The sequence below is a fragment of the Ochotona curzoniae genome, unplaced genomic scaffold (assembly GCF_017591425.1).
Source record: "Ochotona curzoniae isolate NIBS_2020 unplaced genomic scaffold, NIBS_Ocur_1.0 contig_883, whole genome shotgun sequence".
NCBI lineage: Eukaryota > Metazoa > Chordata > Mammalia > Lagomorpha > Ochotonidae > Ochotona > Ochotona curzoniae.
Genome location: NW_024466599.1, coordinates 13,189,076 through 13,202,306, shown reverse-complemented (window position 1 = coordinate 13,202,306; position 13,231 = coordinate 13,189,076). Strand labels below are relative to the sequence as shown.

At 45.5% G+C, this 13,231-nt stretch overlaps 1 protein-coding gene across 8 annotated transcripts in view; it reads left to right on the top strand.

Annotated features, from left to right (window-relative positions):
- Window positions 1–321: 321 nt before the first annotated feature.
- PUM2 (pumilio RNA binding family member 2) overlaps window positions 322–13,231 on the top strand; it is a 77,799-nt gene continuing 64,889 nt past the window's right edge. For 5 of the 8 annotated variants that reach the window (XM_040992889.1, XM_040992887.1, XM_040992885.1 and 2 more), the window contains exon 1: window positions 322–481. The gene's annotated coding sequence lies outside the window, so the exon portion shown is untranslated. Of the gene's footprint in view, window positions 482–12,814; window positions 12,834–13,231 lie in introns of those variants that run through there. The other 3 variants (XM_040992891.1, XM_040992890.1, XM_040992884.1) reach the window with 2 other exon arrangements.

Genomic DNA, 13,231 nt, shown 5'->3' with positions numbered 1-13,231 from the left:
TCCACGGCCGGCGCGCTCGCCCCCCGCGGGAGCGCTCGCCCTACAGGCCCCGAGCCAGCGGCGAGCCCGCACGCCCGAGGGACGGCCGCCCACGCCCGCGCGCCGCCGGCGTGCGCACGCGCAGAGCCCCCGGCCTGCGCGCGGGAGCCGCGACGCCAGCCATTGAGAGCGGCCGCGCCTCGGTGAGTGCGCGCCCCCCGCCTCCCAGAGTGCCCCGCGCGCGCCCGGCGGGCGGGGGGCGGGGAGGGGAGGCGGCGGTGGCAGCCATGTTGTTGTGAGTCTTGTGTCTCACCCTCGGTACTTCGGTGGCTCGGAGGAGGAGGGGGAGGAGAAGGAGGCGGTGGGGTGGGGGGGGAGGGAGGTAGGAGGAGAAAGAAGACCTTGCCGCCACCGGAGGCGGGGGAGGACGGCCCAGAGCGACGCCGCCGTGTGCCCAACGGTCGGTGTCCCCGGCTCAAGGCAGCGCGGCCGCAGCAGCCTCGTAAGTCCGTCCGCGCTCGCTCGCTCCCCCGCTCCCCGTCTCCCGCCCGCTCCCAGCGCCCGGCTTTGTGTCTCGGCCCGGGCGACGGGCAGGCTCGGCCCTGGCCTGCGGGCTGCGCGGCCCGGGGCCCCGCTCGCACAATGCAGGGGGAGGGGAGCCGGAAGGGGGTGTGCGCCGGGCGGAGGAGGGGGCTCCGCGCTCGCCGCCTGCCCTCCGCGGCGCGCCGGCCTCGCGAGGGACCCCCGGCCGCCCCGCGCTCGGGGGGCTGCGATCGGCCCCGGTGCTGCGGGCGGGTGGGCAGCGTGGGGGTCCGGGCTGGCCAGGAGAGGCGTGGGGCGCACGGAGGTGGGCATCCCGAGCGGCGCTGGCGGAGGTGCGCTCGGCACCGATTTCGGGAACTCGGACACAGGAGTCCCTGCGCGAACGTGTGTAGCAGTAGTTTGCTGTAGCTGACTAAAGGTCGCCTTTGGGAACAGAGGTTGTTTATAGTTTTGTGCCCGGACACGTGTGTGGAAGGTACGGCCGAGCTGGAGCAAACCTGCTGTTCCCAGAGGTTTTCATTGTAACACGTATTTTAAACTTCGGGAATGCCTTGTCGACACAGTAGACACAGTGAAACAAATCCTATTAGGACGTGGTGCTCTGAGATATTTTATGTGGGTAAAGTGGTGGCAGACTCCCCCCTCCCATCCCCCCCCAAAGCTTTTTGAGAGAAAAAAAAAAAGGGCTTTTTAACGAGGAGGAGAGGGCTAATCCGTGCACTGCTATGGCGTGTCCAGAAAACAGTTTTAACCAAGGGAGTGACTGAGGATTTTTTAGAGCTTGTGTACTGCCTCGATTACCGTGTGTAGTGAGTGGGTGAGTGAGTTCACGTGTGACCTGAAGTTTGGTGCGATGGTTTAGAGAACTCTTCCTGGGAAGCCTGTCCTCAGTTTGTGCATATAGTTCTGCTCTAGTCTTTCTCTATGAAATCTTTAAAAGGTTTATTTCATTTATGGATGCACCGCACCTGTTGGTATTCCGCTTGTTGCAGAAGTGTCTTTAAAACTGCAGTTTGGGGTGAGATTGAATTGTTTGCACTAGTGTGTTAATATTTATTGGCAGTTGTAATACACAAAAAGTTACAGTATTTTTTTTTTTGAAAATTGTCATATTTCAGAAACCTTAGGCCAAGCTTTTTTGTTTTTGCAATTTATGTTTTCAGAGTTCTCTTAAGTGTTTGACAATTTAGTGAGATTTCAACTAGTTTAAAAAAATTTTTTTTTTTACTGACATTTAAATTGATCTTCACAGGGCTGTCACTTTTAGTAGGCCAGATTTTTAGGTGTAGTTGCAACTGTGTAAAATGCCGAATCTTAACACACATATTCGTACTTAGAGTCTCTTAACCTTTCTGTACTTGTTTGTACACATTATTTGGTGTTGAAAATAATTGGTCTTTTTGACTAGAAGTGTAGCCCCATTGGGAAGAGTTTGAGGTCCAAACCTGGAGGCAGATGGGACACACCTTGACACGCTGCCACCTGCCTGTCTCCTCGTGGACAGGCCTTGCCAGGATCTTCTAATTTTAAGTGCAGGTTGGTTACTCTCTCCGGGATTCCTCTTCTGCATACTTTCTAATTTAAAGACTTCATTGGGTTTCTTTTGATAAACAGATTTTTTTATATTCTTAAGATTTATGAATATTCAAATGAAATATTAAAATTTTGAGTGTCAGCTTTATTTGGCATGTTAAGTAAGATTTTCCGATTGTGTTTAGAAAGGCATGAAACTAGTTTGACTTGCTTCTGTTGTCCTGCCCCTCTTTCATTTGTTAAGTGAGGTCGTGTAAATGGAGTATTAGCTGAGCTCCTTCCTGTCCTGTTGAGGAGTCTGTGCCTACAGAAGCTTGTCATTTGCTCTGCTGCTTCACGTGGCTGTCTGTGGCACAGTTGGGGTAGTCCTGGGGATGGATGAAGCCATTTGAGTCTCCAGTTTTTTGGGAGTAAAAGTTGGGCAGGCTTGCCATCAACTGGCCTCCTACTGTCTGTCAGTCCTGAATCCTGGAGTGGAGTGAAAATTTTTCCTCAAATTGTTCATTTGGAAGCTAGTATTGTGTTTGCTGTTTTTTTGTTTTGTTTAAGATTTACTTATTTGAGCCTGGCGTGGTAGCCTAGTGGCTAAGGTCTTGCCCTTGCCTGCACCGGGATCATATATTGGTGCCTGTCCCATATATTGGTTCCTGTCCCTGCTGCTCTACTTCCTGTCCAGCTCTCTGCTAGCAGTCTTGGAAAGCAGAAGAGGAAGGCCCAAAGCCTAGGCACTCTAACCACGTGGGAGGCCAGTGTAGGGTGGGGGATGGAGCCAGGGCTTCTGGCTTCTGGCTTTGGATCAGCTCAGCTCTGGTTCTTGTGACTGCTTGGGGAGTGAACCAGTAGATGGAAGATATTTGTCTCTCCTTCTCTCTGTAGGTTTGACTTCCCAGTAAAGAAGAAAAAACAGTTTTAAAGGATTTACTTATTTTACTTTGAAAGTCAAGAGTTAGGGAGGGAGAGAATCTCCCTTGCACTGAATCACTCCCCGAATGGCCACACCTGCCGAAGCTGGGAACCTGGAGCTGCTTCCAGTTCTCTAACTTGAGCCATCTTTCCCTGTTTTCGCAGGCCATAAGCAGGGGGATGCCAGCACTACACGCCCTGTTGCTCCACCAGGCTGGCTGCTAGAAGCTGGTATTTTAGTAGTAATTTTCGGTTTTGGCTGTATAGACAGAAGACAGTTCGTTTAAAGGTACTGCTTTTGTATTCAAACAGTGTGAGATATATTTTCAATATTTTCTTCCTTTTTTTAAGATTTATTTTTGTTGGAAAGGCAGATTTGCAAAGCGAAAGACAAAGATCTTCCATCCCCAAATGGCCAGCTGAGCCATTGGCCATTACATTGGCCACAGCTGAGCTGAGAGCCTAAGCCAGGAGCCAGGAGCTTCTTCCAGGTCCCAAGACTTTGGGCTATCCTCTACTGCTTTCCCAGGCCACAGGCAGGGAGCTGGATGGAGAATGGATCGGCTGGGACATAAACCAGCACCCCATGGGATCCTGGCACATGCTAGGGAAGGATTGGCCAATTGAGCCTCACACCAGACCCTGTTTTCTGTGTTTTTCAGTGTTGGACTGTATTGAATTGTATAGGTAAGTGCATGATAAATGCTTTCTCAGAGTTTCAGGTAGCAATGTTTTTGAGACAAAGTTACTATTTTTGCCTCAGTGACCTTTTTTTTCCAGTGACTTGGAAGACTTAATCGCTATAAATGAAAAGTTAACTTGCTTCCTTTTTTATGTATTGATTTATTGGAAAGTCAGATATACAGAGAGGAGAGACAGAAAGGAGGATCTTCCCCCCAAGTGGTCGCATCAGCCAGAGCTGAGCCAATCCGAAGCCAGAAGCCCGGAGCTTCTTTCCAGTTTCTTGCTCAGCTGTGGCGTCCCAAGGCTTTGGGCCAGCCTCTGTTGCTTTCCCAGGCCACAAGCAGGGAGCTGGATGGGAAGCGGGGCTCCTGAGGTTAGAGCCAAGCCCATATAGGATCCTGGCGCATGCAAGGCGAGGCCTTTTGTCACTAGGCTACCACTCTGAGCCATCTTTGATTTTTTAATTTTTTTTTTAAGTAAGGCGTTTTGTTTGATTTTTGCCTGGGTTGTTTTTTTTTATTCTAAAGTGTTTCCAAGAACTACAGGGTTAGAGATTCAAGCTTGTTGGTATGTTTCACTTTGTAAATTTAGTTACTGTAACTCTAGCCATTTTAGGTTATATGTTGCAAATGCTCACTTCCTCTCTTGTGGGATAAAAGAATTTATAGTTCTGGGAAACATCTCATGGCACACTTTATGTGCCTATGGCTGTTCGCTACCAAGTATAGACAGGTAGTTTAAAAAGGTGAAAGGAGAAGGGGTGGAGATGGTAGTTTAAGTCAGAATGTTTGATTGCAAATAGAACAGGGAAGAAAAAGATAAAGCAAAGTATGTATTTGGACCACAGTAGTAACTGCTAAAAATTTGTTCCCTAGAAGGGATTTTGAGCGTAATTGGCTCTACTATGATAATACAAAATTGTCTAGTCGACATTGCTGATGGAATATAACCTGCACTGCCTGCTTGCAGTGCACCTCACTAGTAATGATGGGGGTGGGGGAGGGATGGGGGTGTGGTTTGCATTCTTTTAGTCCTGAAAACACTGCTGCTAGGGAACCTGATTGGAAGACAGATCTGGATGGTTTCTATTAGAGTAGGCCTCTTGTGTTGAGAGTAGCAAGTTCTGTATCTCAAAGTGGTAATCCTTAGTTTTATATGTTTTTGAAAGATTTATTTGAAGTTATTAGGGGACTGTCTTAACAGATGTAATTGGGTTTTATTCAGACATAAAAGAAGGTAAATGAATGTTAGAAACAGGGTGACCCTAAATATTATAGAGAAAATATGGATTGTATTGTCTGATGTTAATAAATACAAAAGTTATACATGTACTTCCATACATGCTGAAAAACAGTTACTTTAGACTTTTGATGAACAGGTCATTTTTTAACTGGTTTATTAAAAGCATGTCCATAATAATTTATCCACTTCTAATGTAATTATATAGAAAAATTTATTTTTTCTGGAGTAAATTCTGAATCTTCCAAACCAATTCATCATAAATAGAACTAGGCTTAAATAGTTGGGAGAGGGATTGTGGCTCAAGGTTTGTCTGCATGTCACCATTAACGGTGTAAGTGGGGACCTGAGTGAAGGCTCAGAACACTGATCCCCCACCTGCAGCACAGGCATTTCATATGAGTGCTGGTTCATGTCCCACCTGCTCCACTTCAGCTCCGGCTCCCTGTTTATGTGCTAGAAAAGCAACAGAGGATGACCCAAGTCTTTGGGAGACCAGAGGAAGCTCCTGGCTTTGATCGGCTCAGCCCTGGCTGTTGATGACATTTGGGAAATGAGCCAGGAAAAGAAGGGTCTCTCTCCCTGCAAATCTACCTTTCAAATCAAAATAAATATTTTAAGTAATATGTAATTGTCTACCTTCCATCCAAAGGGGACTCTCACATACCTTCATTTAATTTCTAGATTATGTGAGCACTTCGCTAACAAAAATGTGTTCTAGGCTTTTGGTAAACACAGAGTATTTGCCAATTATTATCAAAATTTTTGTTGAGAAAATATTCATGGGGTGGTATTGGAAGAACAGTCAGTACATTTCTTTACCTGAATATCAAGGCAGAGTGTGAGATGGCAGCCTCATGCATGGGCTTCCTGGTGTGAGTCCCAGCTCTGCTGCAGGTCACCGGTTCCTACTAGTGGTTTTTTTTTTTTTTTTTTTTACCTTATTCCTCGGCTGCCCTGAGGGGCAGCTGGCAACAGCTCAGGTAGTTGAGTTCTGCCATTCTTGTGGCAGATCCCAGCTGAGTGCCTCCTGGCCCTGCGGGACTGCTTCCCAGCTGTTCCAGGTGCAGAAGAGCAAGCCAGCGCTGTGGGAGATTTCTTTCTCAGCATCTCTCAGATGCCACCGTTTTCAAGGCCCAGCTGGGTCCTCTATACCACACATCAGCCCTTCAAGATGATTCTTTTCTAAGCAAACAAATGTTTGTTTATTTATTATAGTGAGTCGTTAATACACTTGAAGGCAGTTATAGTCCAACTTTCGCCTGCTGATTTGCTCTTGGGAAGTCTGAAGGAGGCATTGTTATCTCTACATTCAAGTAGGGAAATGAGGTCCAAGTTTAAGTGGTGTGAGACAAACTGGTAACTATTCTGGGTCTTTTGATTCTGGTTTGTGTTATACCAAGACGCCAGTGTCTTTAATTATTATTTTTAAAAGATTTACCTTATTTACTTGAAAGGATTATGGATAGAAATAGAAAGACAAAGAGGTCTTCCATCTGCTATTTCATTTTCCCAGTGGTTGCAATGAACAGGACTGGCCCAGGTGAACTCCGGTAGCTTCATGCAGGTCCCCGGATTGGTGCAGAGACCTGAGTGCTTGACTATCCTCTGCTGCCCTATCATATTAGCAGGGAGGTGAGCCAGCAGATAGAAGAGTCTCTCTGTCTCTCCTTTTCCCTGTAAATCTGCTTTTCAGGAAAAATAAATAACAAGTGTGGGCCCTAAGTCACAACTTTTGCCACCTTTATAGTTTATTTTAGGTGCTTAAAAAATGTTCAAATTGAGTATTTTTAAAGGTTTAGCATAAATACTACCTGTTTTATATGTCATTGTTACATGAGCTTTATTAATTTTTTTTATTGAAAAGTCAGACATACAGAGAGGAGGAAAGACAGAAAAGAAGATCTTCCGTCCAATGATTCACTCTACAAGTGGCCACAACAGCTGGAGCTGAGCCAGTCTGAAGGCAGGAGCCAGGAGCTTTTTCTGGCCACAAGCAGGGAGCTGGATGGGAAGCAGGGCTGCTGGGATTAGAACCGGTGCCCAAATTGGATCCTGGAGCATGCAAGGCTAGGACTTTAGGCATTAGTCTACCATGCCAGGCCCGATTTTATTAAATTTTATTGTGGACATTTTCGCACTAAAGTAGACTGTGCAGTGAACCCCCAGATATCTGTTGTCACGCACATTCAGAATTGTATGATGTCTTGTTTATGCGTATATTTTTCCTTTTAAAGACACTTTTAAAAGCAAATCTCAGACTACTTGTTTGTTTGTTTGTTTGTTTATTTGACAGTGGAGTTAAAATGACTGACCAGTTGGCTTCCCAATCCCCTGGATCAGACCAAAGCCAGGAGTTTCCTCTGGGCACCCCACTTGGGTGCAGGAACCCCAGTAGTTTAGACTGCTTTCTCAGGTGCATTAGCAGCAAGCTGGGTCAGAAATGATCCAGCCAGGACTAAAACTGGCACGCTGTCAGTATTATCCTCTACTGTAGTGCCAACCCCTACTTTTTATTTCTAGCATAAACTTTTGTCTCTCTCCCTCTCTTTTTTTCCCCTCTAAGATTCATTTGTTTTTCTTGAAGATCAGAGTTAGAGGGAGAGATACAGAAATCTTCCCTCTTGGATTACTCCCCAACTGGCCACAGTGGCCAGAGCTGAAGCCACCAGCTTTTTCTTAGTGTCCATGTGGGTGCAGGTGTCCAAGGCCTTGGGCCAACCTCCACTTCCTTCCTAGGCCATAAGCGGGAGCAGGATTGGAAGTGGAATAGATGGGACTATAGCTGTTATCTGTACCACAGGTGAAAATGAGTTGGTTACACCACAGTGCCAGGCTCATGTTTAAATTCTCTTACATTGAAGTCTTGGAAAACAATATCATTCTCTTGTTAGTATCACTAGAAACAAAGATGTCATATAGGACAGGCAGCACAGCTCAACAGGCTAATCTTACACCTTGTGGCGCCGGCATTATACATGTGTCCTGGTTCATGTCCCAGCTGCCTCACTTGTGATTCAGCTCCCTGCTTGTGGCCTGGAAATGCAGTAGGGGATGGGACCCCTGCACCTGTGTGGGAGATGCGGAAAAGGCTCCTGCCTCCTGCTCTTGGCTTTGGATTGACATTAGTGAAACGGATTTTTTTTTCTTTCATTTTCCACATTTTATCTTTTGATGATTACATTCTTGTCAGGGTGCTGAATGTTCTGTGTCTCAGATTTCTAGTAAAACTGTTGAGATGTAGATCTAGGATAGCACTAAGTTTATACTGTTCTGAGGTTCTTTTAGAGAAAGGGATAGGATGATATTTCTTTTGATCTTTTTAAAAAAGATTTATGGGGCCCGGCGCGGTGGCGCAAGTGGTTAAAGGTCCTCGCCTTGCACGCCCGGGATCCCATATGGGCACCGGTTCTAATCCCAGCAGCCCCGCTTCCCTTCCAGCTCCCTGCCTGTGGCCTGGGAAAGCAGTCGGACGGCCCCAAAGCTCCTGGAACCTGCACCCGCGTGGGAGACCCAGAAGAGGCTCCTGGCTTCAGATCGGCATAGTATCGGCCCGTTGCGCTCACTTGGGGAGTGAATCATTGGACGGAAGATCTTCCTCTCTGTGTCTCCTCTCTGTATATCCGCCTTTCCAATGAAAAAATAATAAAAATAAATCTTAAAAAAAAAAAATAAAAAAGATTTATGTATTTTTATTTGAAAGGCAGAGGTGCAGAGAGTAGGAGAAAGAGCTCTGCTCTCTGCTCATGCGCTCCCCAGATGGCCACAGTGACTGGAGCTGGGCTGGTTAGGAGCCAGGAACTTCCTCTGGGCCTCCCACATGGGTGTCGGGGCCCAAGACTTGGACCATCCTCCATTGTCTCCCATGCCATTGGCCAGGGAGATGGATTGGAAGGGAGCCACCTGGATCTGAAGGTGCCCGCACGGATGCCATCCCTGCCAGCTGAGGCTTAGTTTGCTCACTGTGCTTGTGGCAACATTTCTTGATTGGTGATGGTACTGTTATATTACATCCTGAAACATGTAATATCTTGTTTTATTATAGCATAATTAAAATGACAGTTTTAAAGTACTGTTTTTTTTTGAATACTGATTATTTTTCACAAGTATGTAATCATTAGAAACCTTGTGATACCTAACAGTTTTATAAGCTCCATCTTCATTTTCATTTAAATTATTAGATGTGACTTGAAATCATTCAGTGTAAGAAAGGGATGTAGGTGGGGATCATGTAAATGGAAAAGCAGATGCTTTGCTGCTTTGGGTTCACACGTGACCTCCCTGGTTCCGTGGGCAGTGAGAGGAGATGCGTGGTGCCGTGTGGGTTGGTTAGCTGTTTTGCATGCCTCATTCACTAGATAGAATTTTTGTTTTTTAGTAACTATGGAACAATATTTTGTGATGTGAAAATACATAAAGTTCAGATTCTACTATTCATAAATACTTTTGTTGAGATATATCATCATGCTAATCCATTTTTTTATTGTTTACAGCTGCTTTCTTAAGGCAGAGGAATAATTGGTTAGCATGCCTTTTCCCTAATTTCATTTTCTTATGCATCTGATGAACCAACTCCATAGAAGTTTGATCCACTTTAAATTGTTTATTGTCTTTAGTGTTTAACGCTGAACAGCTTCTATGCACTGCCATGGATGGCAAGGTGGCCGTTCAGAAATATTAAGTTCTTCATTCTGTACCCTTTCATTTTTTTTTCCCCAAACCACATGCTCTACTAGCAAATCCCACTTACACAAAATGGAAGGCTATAGAAAGAATAAACAAAGCAAACTCCATTTCTCTAGTACTTGCATGATACAGAACTCTGTGACCACACATGTTGAGGGATATTTCCCTACACTGTCAAAATCAGAATTCTACAGAAGGTTGTCCAGCTGATATCAGCTTTCTGTTCTCTTAAGTTCCAATTCCATCTACAAAGAGGCAGTCCTCAATTCCTTGGTCCTGCCACCTACGTCACATGCTAGTTGCAAGTAGCAGATGATCACCTGTGCTTCTGATCAAGTATAAATTGGATTTCCATGACCGACTCTTTCAGTTTTCCTAATTCACTAGAACCGATCACAGAATTGAGGGAAATAGGAATATGTTGGCTTATCTGTTTATTATAAAGGATGTTATAGAGGAGCCACCAAATGGGAAGAGATGCATGGGAAAGGATGTGGAGTTTCCATGCAGGCCAGCTGTCTGTTCAGTCTTTTGGGGTGTTGTGGAAGCCGTTGGCTCAGCCTTCAGCTCCTCTCCTTAGAAGTAGGGGTGGCCAGGGCAAAACCTCAGCCTGACAGTCGCACTTGGCTCCCCTGGTAACTGGTTCCCATCTTTTTTTTAATTATTACTAAGGTTTAATTTATTTGAAAGGCAGAGTCAGATAAAGAGAGGTCTTCATCCATATTCATTTCTCAAATGGCTTCTCTGGGCCAGGTGGACCAGAAGGCAAGAACTTCTTCCAGGTCTCACAGGTGGATGCAGAGACCCAGGCATGGGGGCCTTCATTACTGCTTTGCTGGTTGAGTTAGCTGGGAGCTAAGTTTACTGCAAAACAGCCTCAGGCGGGTCCTTGGGGACCTGTTGTTCACCACTTGAGAAAAGCAGTGTGGTCCTTCTGAAGTCCTGGTGAGACAGTCTGCAAATGCAAGGCTGTGATCCTGACCCCTTGTAGGTCCAGACTAATGTGTGTGCAGCTGTGTAGCTTTTAGTAAACAAGTAAGTTTAAGAGTGAAATTTTTTTAAATGTCTTTTTTTAAAAAATATTTATTTTTTATTATTTATTTATTGGAAAGGCGGATATACAGAGAGGAGAAACAGAGAGGAAGATCTTCCGTCCAATGACTCACTCCCCAAGTGAGCGCAACGGCCGATGCTATGCCGATCCAAAGCCAGGAGGCTCCTCCGGGTCTCCCACGCGGATGCAGGGTCCCAAAGCTTTGGGGCGTCCTCGACTGCTCTCCTGGGCCACAGGCAGAGAGCTGGAAGGGAAGCGGGGCTCGCCAGAATAGAACCGGTGCCCATATGGGATCCCGGGCGTGCTAGGCGAGGACCTTAACCACTTGTGCCACCGGGCCCAAGAGTAAAATTTAAAAAATAGAAAAGAGCGGGCCCAGCGTGGTAGCCTAGTGGCTAAAGTCCTCGCCCTGAACGCACTAAGATCCCATATGGACGCTGGTTCTAATCCCAGCTGCCCCACTTCCTTTCCAGCTCCCTGTTTGTGGCCTGGGAAAGCAGTCGTGGAAGGCCCAAAGCCTTGGGCACCTGCACCTGCATGGGAGACCTGGAAGAAGTTTCTGGATCCTGGCTTTGGATTGGTGCAACACCGTTATTGTGGTCACTTGGGAAGTGAATCATTGGATAGAAGATCTTCCTTTCTGTCTCTCCTCCTCTGTATAGCTGACTTTGCGATAAAATAAAAATAAATCTTTCAAAAAAATAGAAAAGAACTTATAAATTAAGAATGTAAAGAAGATATTTTGTACAGATGTACAGTGTGTTTGGAATTGCTACTACAAAACAGACAAAATGTTACAGGAATTAGAGGTTATAAAGCAAAACAGTTACACCTAGCTAAGGTTCATCAATTGGAAAAAATGACATGAACGATGCTACCCTCACACCAGAAGCGGTAGGATTTTATTTATTAATATTTGTGTAGCAGAGAGAAGGAAAGCAGAAAAATTCTTCCATGTGCTGGTTCACTTCCCAAGAGGCCACAATGGCAGAAGCCAAGCTGATCAGGAGCAAGAAGCAGGGACCCAAGGCTTTGGGCCATCCTCTGCTGCTTTCCTGGCGCTGTGGATTAGCCTGTTGGGCCACCTTGGCGGTCCCTGTGTATATACATGTAAGTTTAGTATAAGTTAAAGCTCAGTATTTTAGTCAGGGCCTAGGCCTTCACATTTACTGGTCATTCACGCACTCCGTGCGTTTCCATTCCTGTGAGCTCCAGTCATGAAAGTTGGCTATGCAGGTGTGCCTTTAAATAATAAATATATACTTGACTGTGTGTTACTGCCTGCCGTAGTCGGTGTGCTGTGTTGCAGCCTGCAATGGTCAAGGTACTGTATTGTAGCAGTAGCTATAACTTAAAACCTAGCTGCAGTTGCCTGTTCTGTCTAGGTGTCTCAGCATTTTCAAGTATGGTCCTTGATAAGGGGAGGTAGCCAACGCCCATGTCATTGCTGCTCCCTAACCTGCTGTGCCACACGCTGGCCTTTCTCTTCCCTATACAATATGGGATTGTTCTCTGCTTTAAGGATTTTGTCATTTTTCAGTGTTTTTAGTATAATATGTACAGACTTGAGATTTTTCCCCCCTTATTAATCTTACCTGAGGTCCAATGAATTTCTTAAAATTTAAGCTTGGTGCTCACTAATTTGGGGCAAGATTTCCAGCCCTTGTTTAAATATTTTTCCCACTGCAGTGATCTCTTCTGGAACTCTGGCTGCATGTCTTTGGTTGCTGGCTTATAGACACTAATGCTCAGTTTGGCTTCACTGACCAGTTGTTTGCCGCAGTCTGTTACATACATCTTACAAAAATTTTTTGGGAGGGGATTTTCCAGTTTTAGAATTTTCAGTTATTTTTGTTTATCAGGTGTATTTTTCCTTTTGCTCACTCATTGGAAGCAGACTTTGCTTATTTTTGAGCACAGTCATGGTATTAGCTCTAAGATTCTTGTCAGTGGGGCAGCCACCATGGTGCAGTAGGCTAAGCTTCCCTCTGTGGTGTTAACATCCTGTATGGGTGCTGGTTCCTTTCCTGGCTGCTCCACAGCGATCTAGATCCATGCTGATGGCCTGGGAAAGCAGCTGAGGATGGGCCCCTGCACCCACGGGGGAGACCTGGAAGAAGCCCCTGGCTCCCGCTTTTGGATCAGCTCAGCTCAGCTCTGGCTGTTGTGACTATTTCAGGAGTAAACCTGTGGATGGAAGAGCTCTAGCTCTGTAACTCTGCCTTTCAAATAAAATCAAATCTTTAAAATGATTTAAAAAATGTAAAAAGGTTCTTGTATTCTAATCTTGCTCATTTGGGGTTGATCAATAAGTGTTTCTTTTAGTTTATGTTGCATCTTCCTGTAAAAAAATTAGTCATTCAACTTTATGACTATAACTTAAAAATATTAATTTTATTTTGCTTTGGAGAGACTTGGAGTCTTAATTTGTGACTTCGGTGGTGGTCATCAATAGGAATTTGTGTTGAATTCTTTCTGCTTAATTGGGGTACTTAGAGTCAGTCTCAAACGTGTATATTTCAGAGGTTATCTGAAAGCAGAAGTGTAATTTATACACAGCATTCAGTTGTGTCCTTTCACCTCGTAGTTTCTCCTGGCAGTTCAGATGGC